This window comes from Onychostoma macrolepis, chromosome 17, assembly GCF_012432095.1.
Source record: "Onychostoma macrolepis isolate SWU-2019 chromosome 17, ASM1243209v1, whole genome shotgun sequence".
NCBI classification, from domain to species: Eukaryota; Metazoa; Chordata; class Actinopteri; order Cypriniformes; family Cyprinidae; genus Onychostoma; species Onychostoma macrolepis.
The window spans coordinates 28,399,016-28,409,668 of NC_081171.1; positions in this window are offsets into that span (position 1 = coordinate 28,399,016).

Sequence of the window (10,653 nt, forward strand, 5' to 3'; positions counted from 1 at the left end):
ACACCGAATAAAGCTGCGTTTAAGAGCTGACAGGCGATGATAAATGGGGCCTCATATAAAACATATTCAGAGTGAAGAATGGCTTTAGATGAATTGCACGCTGATACAAACCCCTGATAAAACACCCTAAGAGCCACTAGAAGACTTAATAATGTGCTATTCATTTTGAAGTGATAATTCCTGGCTAATAAAAGCACAGAAATTAAAAATATATAAATATATTTTAGAAAGGAAAGTTTTGTTTTCTTCTCACTTAAAGAGAAGGCTGTTACCTCATGTACACTCATTGTCTTAGTTTACGTGACTTAATGAGATGGAGATTTCCAACAGACCATCCATCAACTTCTTATCTTCGCTGGACTGATTGTCACAGACTGCAGCTGAGGGAATGAGCTCACTGTGACACACGTTACCAGCTCACTCCTATATACGTGACGCATGACAGAAGAAAAAAAAAAACACTTCCAACGGAACAGCATTGTTTTGAGGGTGCATCATTTGTTTTATCACATTTCTGTCTTGTATTCGTATGTACCTACTGGTGAATTTCATCTAAATCCTGTTACATTAGATACAGCTGGATGAAGCACAGAATTTTTGATTATTTCTTTATTTATAAAAACATTATGTTACCTACAGAAAATAATATGGATTGCAATATTTGTCTTGTTTGCCATTCTTCATTAATGCATAAATTTATAAATTTCACTAAAACTAGAACATTTGCCAGTTGACTATACCCAATGCAATAACATGAATAAAATCACAAACACAATGAATATGCACTTATTCAAAATGATTTCTGAAAAAAGTTAATCTTTGCATGTAGTCAGATCTGGTACATTCTGAAGTGTTTTATTGTTGCAATAGGTAATTATATATCTGTATATTATTACAACCCGAATGTTGGGACGTTTTTTAAAATTTGAATAAAATGAAAACTAAAAGTCTTTCAAATCACAGGAGCCAATATTTTATTCATAATAGAACATAGATAACATAACAAATGTTTAAACTGAGAAATTTCACAATTTTATGCACAAAATGAGCTAATTTCAAATTTTATCCCTGCTACATGTCTCTAAATAGTTGGGACGGGGGCATGTTTACCATGGTGTAGCATCTCCTCTTTTTTTCAAAACAGTTTGAAGACGTCTGGGCATCAAGGTTATGAGTTTCTGGAGTTTTGCTGTTGGAATTTGGTCCTATTCTTGCCTGATATAGGTTTCCAGCTGCTGAAGAGTTTGTGGTCGTCTTTGACGTATTTTTTGTTTAATGATGCGCCAAATGTTCTCTGTAGGTGATAGGCAGGCCAGTTCAGCACCCGGACTCTTCTACTACGAAGCCATGCTGTTGTAATAGCTGCAGTATGTGGTTTTGCACTGTCCTGATGCAATAGACGTCGTCTGGAGGGGAGCATATGTTGCTCTAAAACCTTCATATACCTTTCAGCATTCATAGTGCCTTCCAAAACATGCAAGCTGCCCATACCGTATGCACTTATGCACCCCCATACCATCAGAGATACTGCTTTTGAACTGAACACTGATAACATGCTCTCCCTCCTCTTTAGCCCGGAGGACACGGCGTCCATGATTTTCAACAAGAATGTCAAATTTGGACTCATCTGACCATAGCACACTTTTCCACTTTGAAACAGTCCATTTTAAATGAGCCTTGGCTCACAGGACATGACAGCGCTTCTGGACCATGTTCTCATATGGCTTCCTTTTTGCATGATAGAGCTTTAGTTGGCAGTGTCGTCTGAGGGCTGTACAATTTCTCTGTTTAAACATTTGTTATGTTCTCTATGTTCTATTGTGAATAAAATATTGGCTCATGTGATTTGAAAGTTGTTTAGTTTTCATTTTATTCAAATTAAAAAAATGTCCCAACATTTCCGGAATTCGGGTTGTATTACATTATGCCTACTGGTGTACATAAATGTTTACATGATTTAAGGGGAGAATTTATCTTCCACTCTTTCTTTATTAAAAAACCTACTGCACCTAATAGAGGAGGTCCTCTCAGAAATTTAACGTAACTTGCTGTCCAGAGAAGAAAAGAAATCCAATGCACTCTTAAAAATCAAGGTTGCAAAAGGCAATTTTATAGAAGGAACATTTTATCCGAAGAACCTTTTTCCACTATAAAGTATCTTTTGCAGTGCATGTTGAAAGTTCTTCATGGAACCAATAAAGTACCTTTAAAACCGCAATGTTCATCATCAGTGTGTGCAATATTTCCTGTTTCTTAGTTAACCTGTATAATACAAAAAATATATATATGGTGATTGTGGTGTGTCCAGAGCTGGTTAAACGGGTGTACCCTTCATCTGCCAGACAGCTCCTTAATACCACCTCCTCGTTGTTGTCAAGGGCAACCTGTGTTGCTATAGGACAAGTGATAATCTACCATTTGAATGATAAGAGTGTCTTGTTAATGAAAAAATGCTAATGTAGAACTGTTTGATGAAGAAACAAAGTGTGTGTGTGTGTGGGGGATCTGGTGTGACACCTGGGTGGCAGATGAAGCAGACAGCATTGCGAGTTTAAACCAGCGGTTTGGGACATGCAGTTCGATGTGTCATCAATGACAAATGATCCTAAATGGACTCTTTGCTCTGTGTTTCACACAGGTTGATGGTTGAATTAGATGCTTTCAAGGACTTTTTCTATTTATTGTCTATTATTGAAAACATGACCATGTTTTGTCATTGGTGGACTAAACCCTGGAGATGTGGAGATACTTGTTAATTCATTTATTCTTGATTAACTATTCAATGTAGTGGGTCAAATGTGGAGAATATTGTCTTTTTATGGAGTAAAAAGTAATTTTTCACACTATGCACAAATTACAATGTGTCCTTCAGCTAATACAAATAGCTCAGAATTAGCACTTTTTTCAATCCATCCGAAGTTGTGCCTTTGGTTAACGTGTCTGTAATAAGAGCAAGTCTCTGCCTACCCCCATCGGCCATCTTTTGAGATGTCATTCGGCATTATTGCCTGACACATCGATTTGCACAAACAACAAGAGTTGGGCCCTTCAGAGCCACTTTGCAACATCCTAGCAACACCCTCTGTCCACCTCCCTGGTCACACATTTACATCCCAACATAAACCATCCTCTTTTCATCCAAGGACCCCTCTCAAAAGCCCTTCTTGGTGCTTAGGGAAGACCCTAGGCCAGTGCTTGAGAAATGTGGGTCTGAATAGGGCTTGCCCTGGCCATTGTCCTAAGTCTCTCTCTATGTACACAGCCTTTGCTCTGGGTGTTTTCATCCTCTTAATTGCATCGCCTCAGGCTGTCAATGCGCCCTGCCAATGACATCACTTTCACAGGGGTCCGGGCCAGGTAAAGGAATGCTTACCGTGGGAGAGGTGGACATGACAGCAAATATTCTATCGTGCCGACTTCCGTACCCCTTATGAATTCTGAACGTTCCATTTTTTCATATACACTATACTACATAATTTGTTGATTTACCGCTTGGACGTAATGGTATATATTTTTGTAATGTAAATCTACTAAGGTTTTTGTTTAACCTGTAGAATTATGAATTAGTATATCATTAATTTTTTGTAACTACTATTTAAATGTATTTTTCTCATTTTGAATTCTATACTGGCTGCATAATTGGAAGTGTGGTCTTTGTCATTATTATCAGCTGTAAATACTCATACTGGGTTCTTTTTACATTTTGCTGATAATTTTGCATGTTTTGGAAGCCTGAAGAAGGATTGACTAAAACATTGCTAACAACATTTTTAGTGTTTTAACACTTTAAAACACTTTTTAAGGACCAATTCTCACTATTAACTAGCTGCTTATTAGCATGCATATTACTGCATTACTGCGTTGGCTGTTTATTAGTACTTATAAAGCACATATTAATACCTTATTCTAAATTTTATTTATTTATTTTTTTGATGATGATTAGCGCTTACAGCTCATGAAAGTCAAAAATCCAGTATCTCAAAATATTAAAATATTTCCTAAAATTTGCAAAACAGAAAAGTTCAAGTTCTTTAAAATATGTTAATTTATGCATTCAATACTTGGTCGGGGCTCCTTTAGCACAAACTCCAGCATCAGTGAGGTGTGGGATGGAAGCAATCAGTCTGTGGCACTGCTGAGGCACTATTGAGCCCTCAGCTCGTCTGTGTTGTTGGATCCACTGTTTCTCATCTTTCTCTTGAAAATATCCCATAGATTCCATATGGGCTTCAGGTCAGGCATGTTGGCTGGCCAATCAAACACAGTAATATCATGGTCAGCAAACCACTTGGAAGTGGTTTTAGCACTGTGGGCAGGTGCTAAAGTCTTGCTGGAAAAGGAAATCAGCATCTCCATAAAGCTTGTCAGCAGATGGAAGCATAAAGTGCTCCAAAATCTCCTGGTAGATGGCTGCATTGACTTTGGACTTGATAAAACACAATGGACCAACACCAGCAGACGTCACGGCACCCAAATCATCACTGACTTCAGAAACTTCACACTGGACTTCAAGCAGCTTGGATTCTGTGCCTCTCCACTCTTCCTCCAGGCTCCAGACCTTGATTTCCAAATGAAATGCAAAATTTACTTTTATCTGAAAAGAGGACTTTGGACCACTGAGCAACAGTCCAGTTCTTTTTCTCTATAGCTCAGGTAAGATGCTTCTGACGTTGTTTCTGTTTCAGAAGTGGCTTGGTAGCTCTTTTCCTGAAGATGTCTGAGCATGGTGACTCTTGATGCACTGACTCCAGCTTCAGCCCACTCCTTGTGAAGCTCTCACAAGTGTTTGAGTCAGCTTTGCTTGACTGTATTCTCAAGCTTGCGGTCATCTCTGTTGCTTGTGCATCTTTTCCTACCCAATTTCTTCCTTCCAGTCAACTTTGAATTTAATATACTTTGATACAGCACTCTGTGAACAGCCACCCCTTTCAGTAATTACCCCATTTATGACTTACCTTCTTTGTGGAGGGTGTCAATGATTGTCTTCTGGACCATTTCCAAGTCAGCAGTCTTCCCCATTGGTGTGGTTTCAAAGAACAAGAGAGACCCGGAATTTATACTGTAAGGATGGTCATTTAATGAAGCTCAAATGTAAATATTCTAATATTTTGAGATACTGGATTTTTGACTTTCATAAGCTGTGAGCTCTAATCATCAAAATTAAAACAGCAACAACAAAAAACGTTTGAAATATTTTACTTTACATGTAATGAATCTAGAATATATGAAAGTTTCACTTTTTGAAATAAGTTACCAAAAAAAAACAAAAAAAAAACTTTTTGACGGTATGCTGTGAAAATGTACTGTGAAAATATCTGTAGAAAAACTGAAAAGATACTGGTAATTTTCTGCCAAGACATTATCCGTTAAGTTTACAGACATGTCCTTTAATCCAGTGGTTTTCAAACTTGTTCCTGGGGACCCACAGCTCTGCACATTTTGCATGTGTCCATAATTTACACACCTGATTCAGATCATCAGCTCATTAGGAAAGAGCCCCATGAACTCAGATGAGTGTGTCAGATAAGGGAGACATGCAAAATGTGCAGAGCAGTGGGTCCCGAGGAACAGGATTGAAAATCACTGCTTTAATCCCAAAATACAACACAATGTGTAACTCCAAATACGGTTAAAATACCTGTGAAAAATCAATACAGAAAATTTCTTCATATTAACACAAAACAATGGACCCTGTTTTTACAGACTTTTCATAGAGTGTAGTCTATAACTGCCACACATTTTACGCCTGCAGAGACACTTTCATTGCTCTCTCATTGTATGAGAATTAAAAAAAAAAAAAAAAAATACCAGTCTTTGATGCTTTGAGTCACATCTCTTAGTAGATTTGAGTATATCTCTTTCTGAGTCAAAGACATACAAATGGCTGCGGCTACTGTTAAAATACTCCAAAATGTTTATTTGTTTCCCAATAATTTATTTTCCTATTAATTTTTTTTCATTTGGATGTTCCGTTTACTCATTCAGAAGACTCACTCTGTCTTAGTTGTAGGCGAAACGCACAGACCCTGTGTGGGTTGAGAAAGTTCGCTCTGGCCCAAACAGAGTCACTTCGAGGCGCTCGCTCACTCTGAGTCACTTTGTGGCAGATGTGATTAGTTATAATAAGAGCCATCAAAACATTTTCCTCACCCTTGACCTTTACACCAATGAAAGAGACAGGAACAGACACAGTGTACACTATAAGAGCCATTTCCTCTCCAGTTATCATTTCCACCGTGATTTTGTGAGCACCCATCACACCATACCGTTTATCGAGGAGAACACATAATTATCTTTTTGTTTACTTTAATAAAGAGGCATCCGAGTGCTCCAGCCTCAAGCACACATGCACACTCTCAAACCCTAGAAAAATAGCCCAAAACAGGAATAATGATATTGTCCCATTCACTTGGTATAATTAAAACATTAATAAGTATTTGCTTTTAACTAACCTAACTGCTATGCAAATGCGAGTTATTGTGTGAGTTGCGGAACACAGAGATTTTACCCCCTTTCAGCTTATGGGCCATTGAAAGTTCACCTCTGAAAATGCTATTTAGAATGTGATGTGATGGTACTGTTTAATTTCAAGAGGTACTTATCTCAAAGTCAACATCTTACCTCTGTTTTCCATGATGCCACGCTTCGCCACCTTTATTAGTTGGTAGCCAGGCAACCAGAAGAGCGTGGCTTTAGCAAATGGATGATTTCGGGATGCAGTGAGCCCAGGCTGGACCTGTAGCCCTGACCTTGACAGCCGCATTGGGTCTCTTTTCTCTTCCTGCTCTGGAAGGTGTCACCGATAAACGTTACCTTGTCTCGGCAGGTGTGCCAATATGGAGAGGCTCATGGCACTGACGGGGGTCACCAGCCCCACCCTGTTACCCCCATTTATTCAAATAATGGCCCATTAGGTGCTGGCCAATGAGAATGTGGCAGCCTGTGACCTGTAGATAAAAGAAATAATTACCTCATGGTGAGACATGGTGCTGCATACAGCACTTCTGCTAGACTTTTGCAGAACAGCAGGCCTGGAGCATGGTGACGCTCTTTCCACTAGATGGCAGCAGTACGGCCACTCCTGCAGAGTGCTGGTGGCATCATTCTAGTGTTTTCCATTTTTAGCTTCCCAGCAGTATAATTTTATACCAGCTTCCCATATATTGTGCATAGGAACGAGGCCTTAGCATAGCAGTATATACTGCACATAGAAAAGTTAAGAAGTACATGGTACACCAGCTTACAGCCTCTACAGTCATTTTCTGTTATTTATTATAATGTTGATTATTGCTTTGAGAAATGCCTGTGCAATAACTGGCACTACTTTCATTGTCATTAATGTCATTTGCACATTTCAAACTTGCAAGTGTCCATCGTGACACTCCTTTTGACTAAAAACTATATTCTCCTGTTAGCTCATAGGCCTACAACATTTAATCAAACATTGCAAATGCCTGATTAGAGGCCCTGGAATATTTCATTCCATTCTCGGAAAATAAACAAAACTGTATTCTATTTTAAAAGTTGAAAGGTGGCAAATTTGTTTAAATCCTTGATCGTTTGTTTTAAATCACCTCAGGTGGTCGGATATACATGGAGAGTTAGTAACCTGTTTATGAAATCTTATTCTGATAAGCAGTCCCCAGAGATGTTGCATTTACTATAACTAAGCTTTTTACATTTAACATTTGGGAACCCGCATAAATTGGTTGGATTTTCCAGTACGGACATACTTACATTGTAGAGATGAAAAAAAAAAAACCCTATTAAGGTTTTTATCACCATTGTTATCCGTCATACAAATCGAGGCTTAAGAGCGTTTTGCCTTATTGAGCACCAAATGTGGTTGGGACATCAGTGAGTACTCGTGTTTATATGCAACAACAAAAAAGAGATGGCCAATTAAGGTTACTTGAGTTCTCCTTGTGCCCTTGACATTTTATTTTTCAATAGATATCATCTTATAAAAGCGTCTTTTCAGTATTACAAAATGGGGACGCAAATCTTATTCCCTTTCTAAATGGATTTCCATCTTTCACTCGAAATTGTCATCTTGACCGCTTTTAAGGAAAGTTTCACCTCCTTACAATAAATGCTAATTGCCCTCAAAGGCAGAGTATAAAGAGTATATTTCCAGAATAATTATCCTGAAATTTGGCTGCCCATCTGTGGAGAGGACATTGAATTTTTTTGCTCTTCTTTTCTTTTTTGGGATGTGTTAATTAAAGGCTTCAGAAAACACAGATGGGCAACGTGTCTCTCTAGGGTGATGTATGGTTCAAGGAGAGCCTTACAACCTCCTTAAAACCATGGTCATCTGTTTTTTTGTACGGCCATTCTACCTGGAGAAGAGCAGGAGCGTAGCCTGGCCTCAAAAGAGACAAACCTTTAACTGCCTTCCAAACAGATGCATGAGCAGAGGTAAGGAGTGTGAGAAAGAAAGAGAGAGTTAATAATGATTAGCATGTGCGCATGATGAGTCACGTACAGAATGTGAGCAGTAGAAGCTTTGTGGATATGACCACCATATACTCCCTCAAGAAAATGACAGTCAAGAATTTTTAAGATCGTACAAGAATAAGACGGATCATGTCAGTGTATCAGGGCTGAAATGGTGCAACAGAAAAGTTGCAGAAAGTTGGCAAAATGTCACCTGTTAAACTGGTGCAATTGTTTTGACTGTTTTCTGAACGTAGGATCGCACAGCTCTTAGATGGTATATTGAAAGAGTATTTTGAAAAGCTCCATTTCTTGATACCTACTGCATCTTGTATGTTTAAGCACTGTTCGTACAGTGTATTTCTTTCAAATTATTATTTGTGCTGTTTTATCAAGTATTTTTTTTCCCCTGTCTTTCTTTTTTTCTGTTTTGTTCATGTTGAAATAAGTCAATAATAAAAGCTTGGAATGTCTTCATTTTTGAACTATTTGAAACTTTGAACTGCATAACATTCAGGTGATTGAAATGTACCTTATGTGATCTTAGTAAATAAACCATTTCTCAAAATTGAATCTCAAGTTATCTGCAGTAACATCAGATTCTAAGAACTGCTATCCAAATATCCAATTATTTATCCTTTACATCAGTGCTTTTCAACCCTGTTCCTGAAGCACATTTTGAATGTCTTCTTTTTCTGACACATCCTTTTCGAGTCTTGGAGTTGCTAATGAACTGAGGGAAGACATAAAAGTTGCTGTGTTGGGGGGATGCAGAAACAGGGTTTCAGCTATCGATTCTTCCAACAATTGTCCAATTTTACCTTCTGTTTGTGTAGCTGCTAGTTGCAGGAATTCAGCTGTTATGAATGAAAGCTTTTCAATAGTAAGCAGCAGAACTATATTAGATGTCACTAGACATCTCTCTTTGTTTTGCCTAGCTACCTAAATTGTACTGTACTTTCTCTTCTCCACCAAGGAATGAAGGAATGAAGCGTATTGCGCATATTGCACTGTTGCTTTGCTCAAAAGCTATACGATTTCCTTTCTACTCTCAGGTCTATAAGATAAGAAGTTTATTGTTGTTGTAGCTACTGTAGTACAGTAACCACAACATTCTCCTTGTTACCACTTACAAGACAACAGGACATATTTTACAGAATTCTAACAGTCTGATTGTGAATCTAATCCTTTGAACACATTCTAAACTTGAGAGTGGATATAACCACTCATACCACGAAATGCCAATCTCAAGTAACAGTGTCTTGGAGAAGATGATGACAGAAAGAATTAACATGTGTGTAATACAGCAACAATCATATATCAACAACAATACCAGACAGTATCAGATGATGCATGTTGCAGCCAAAAAAACTAACTATGCTTCATACTTGACATAATGTTTTGATTTCCATTCTCATACTCTTTAATTCCAAACATCCATGTGTCCATTCTTACAATTTAAATATATTGTATATACAAATTTTGGTGTCCAATTTTACATATGGATCGGATGCAATTCCTAAACCAAGAGATTTTCTCATAACCATGTTTTTTTTTTTTTTTTTTTGGCAGTAACTACCACAAGTTGATGGAACAGATTTTGGACTGTACATATTCTACATCCAGTATTAATTACTTTAACAGCACATGTCAGGAGCAAGAGGAGCAACGTTTGGTAAGCAGCTCTACCCATTTTAAAAATCTCCTCTTGATCACACCTCTTGTTTCTCTAGCGCAATCCGTGGCTCTCGTGCTCATCTCATGCAGAAGTACTCAAAAGCCCCAAGTGTCAGGCCTATCACTTAAAACACTTTCTTTTTGGACAATTACTCCCATGAATCTCTGCACAACAGAAACCCCATTCATGTGACCTGGAATCTTCACGAACGATTAACGGGATGGTGTTTTAGAGAACCAAATAAAATGGCACCTTTTTAGTGAAGAGCACTGGCCATTAGAACCAGCCAAAAGTAAAGAGTGGACAACTCCAAGGCAGAGGATCTTCGTTTGTAGTGAAAATGCACGGGGCTGCCCCAGTGTTAATTAAACATTTTTCCCAAAAGTGCACCCTTGGCTGAGAACGAATGAAGCTCTCAGTTGCATTTGTGTTTGGAGAAGCATTCTCTCTGTATGAGCGACCCTTCTCAAGTGGTTGATATATCAAAACTTGAACTGATAGATACAAGAATGGCATGCCATTGGTGTCTTTATGCG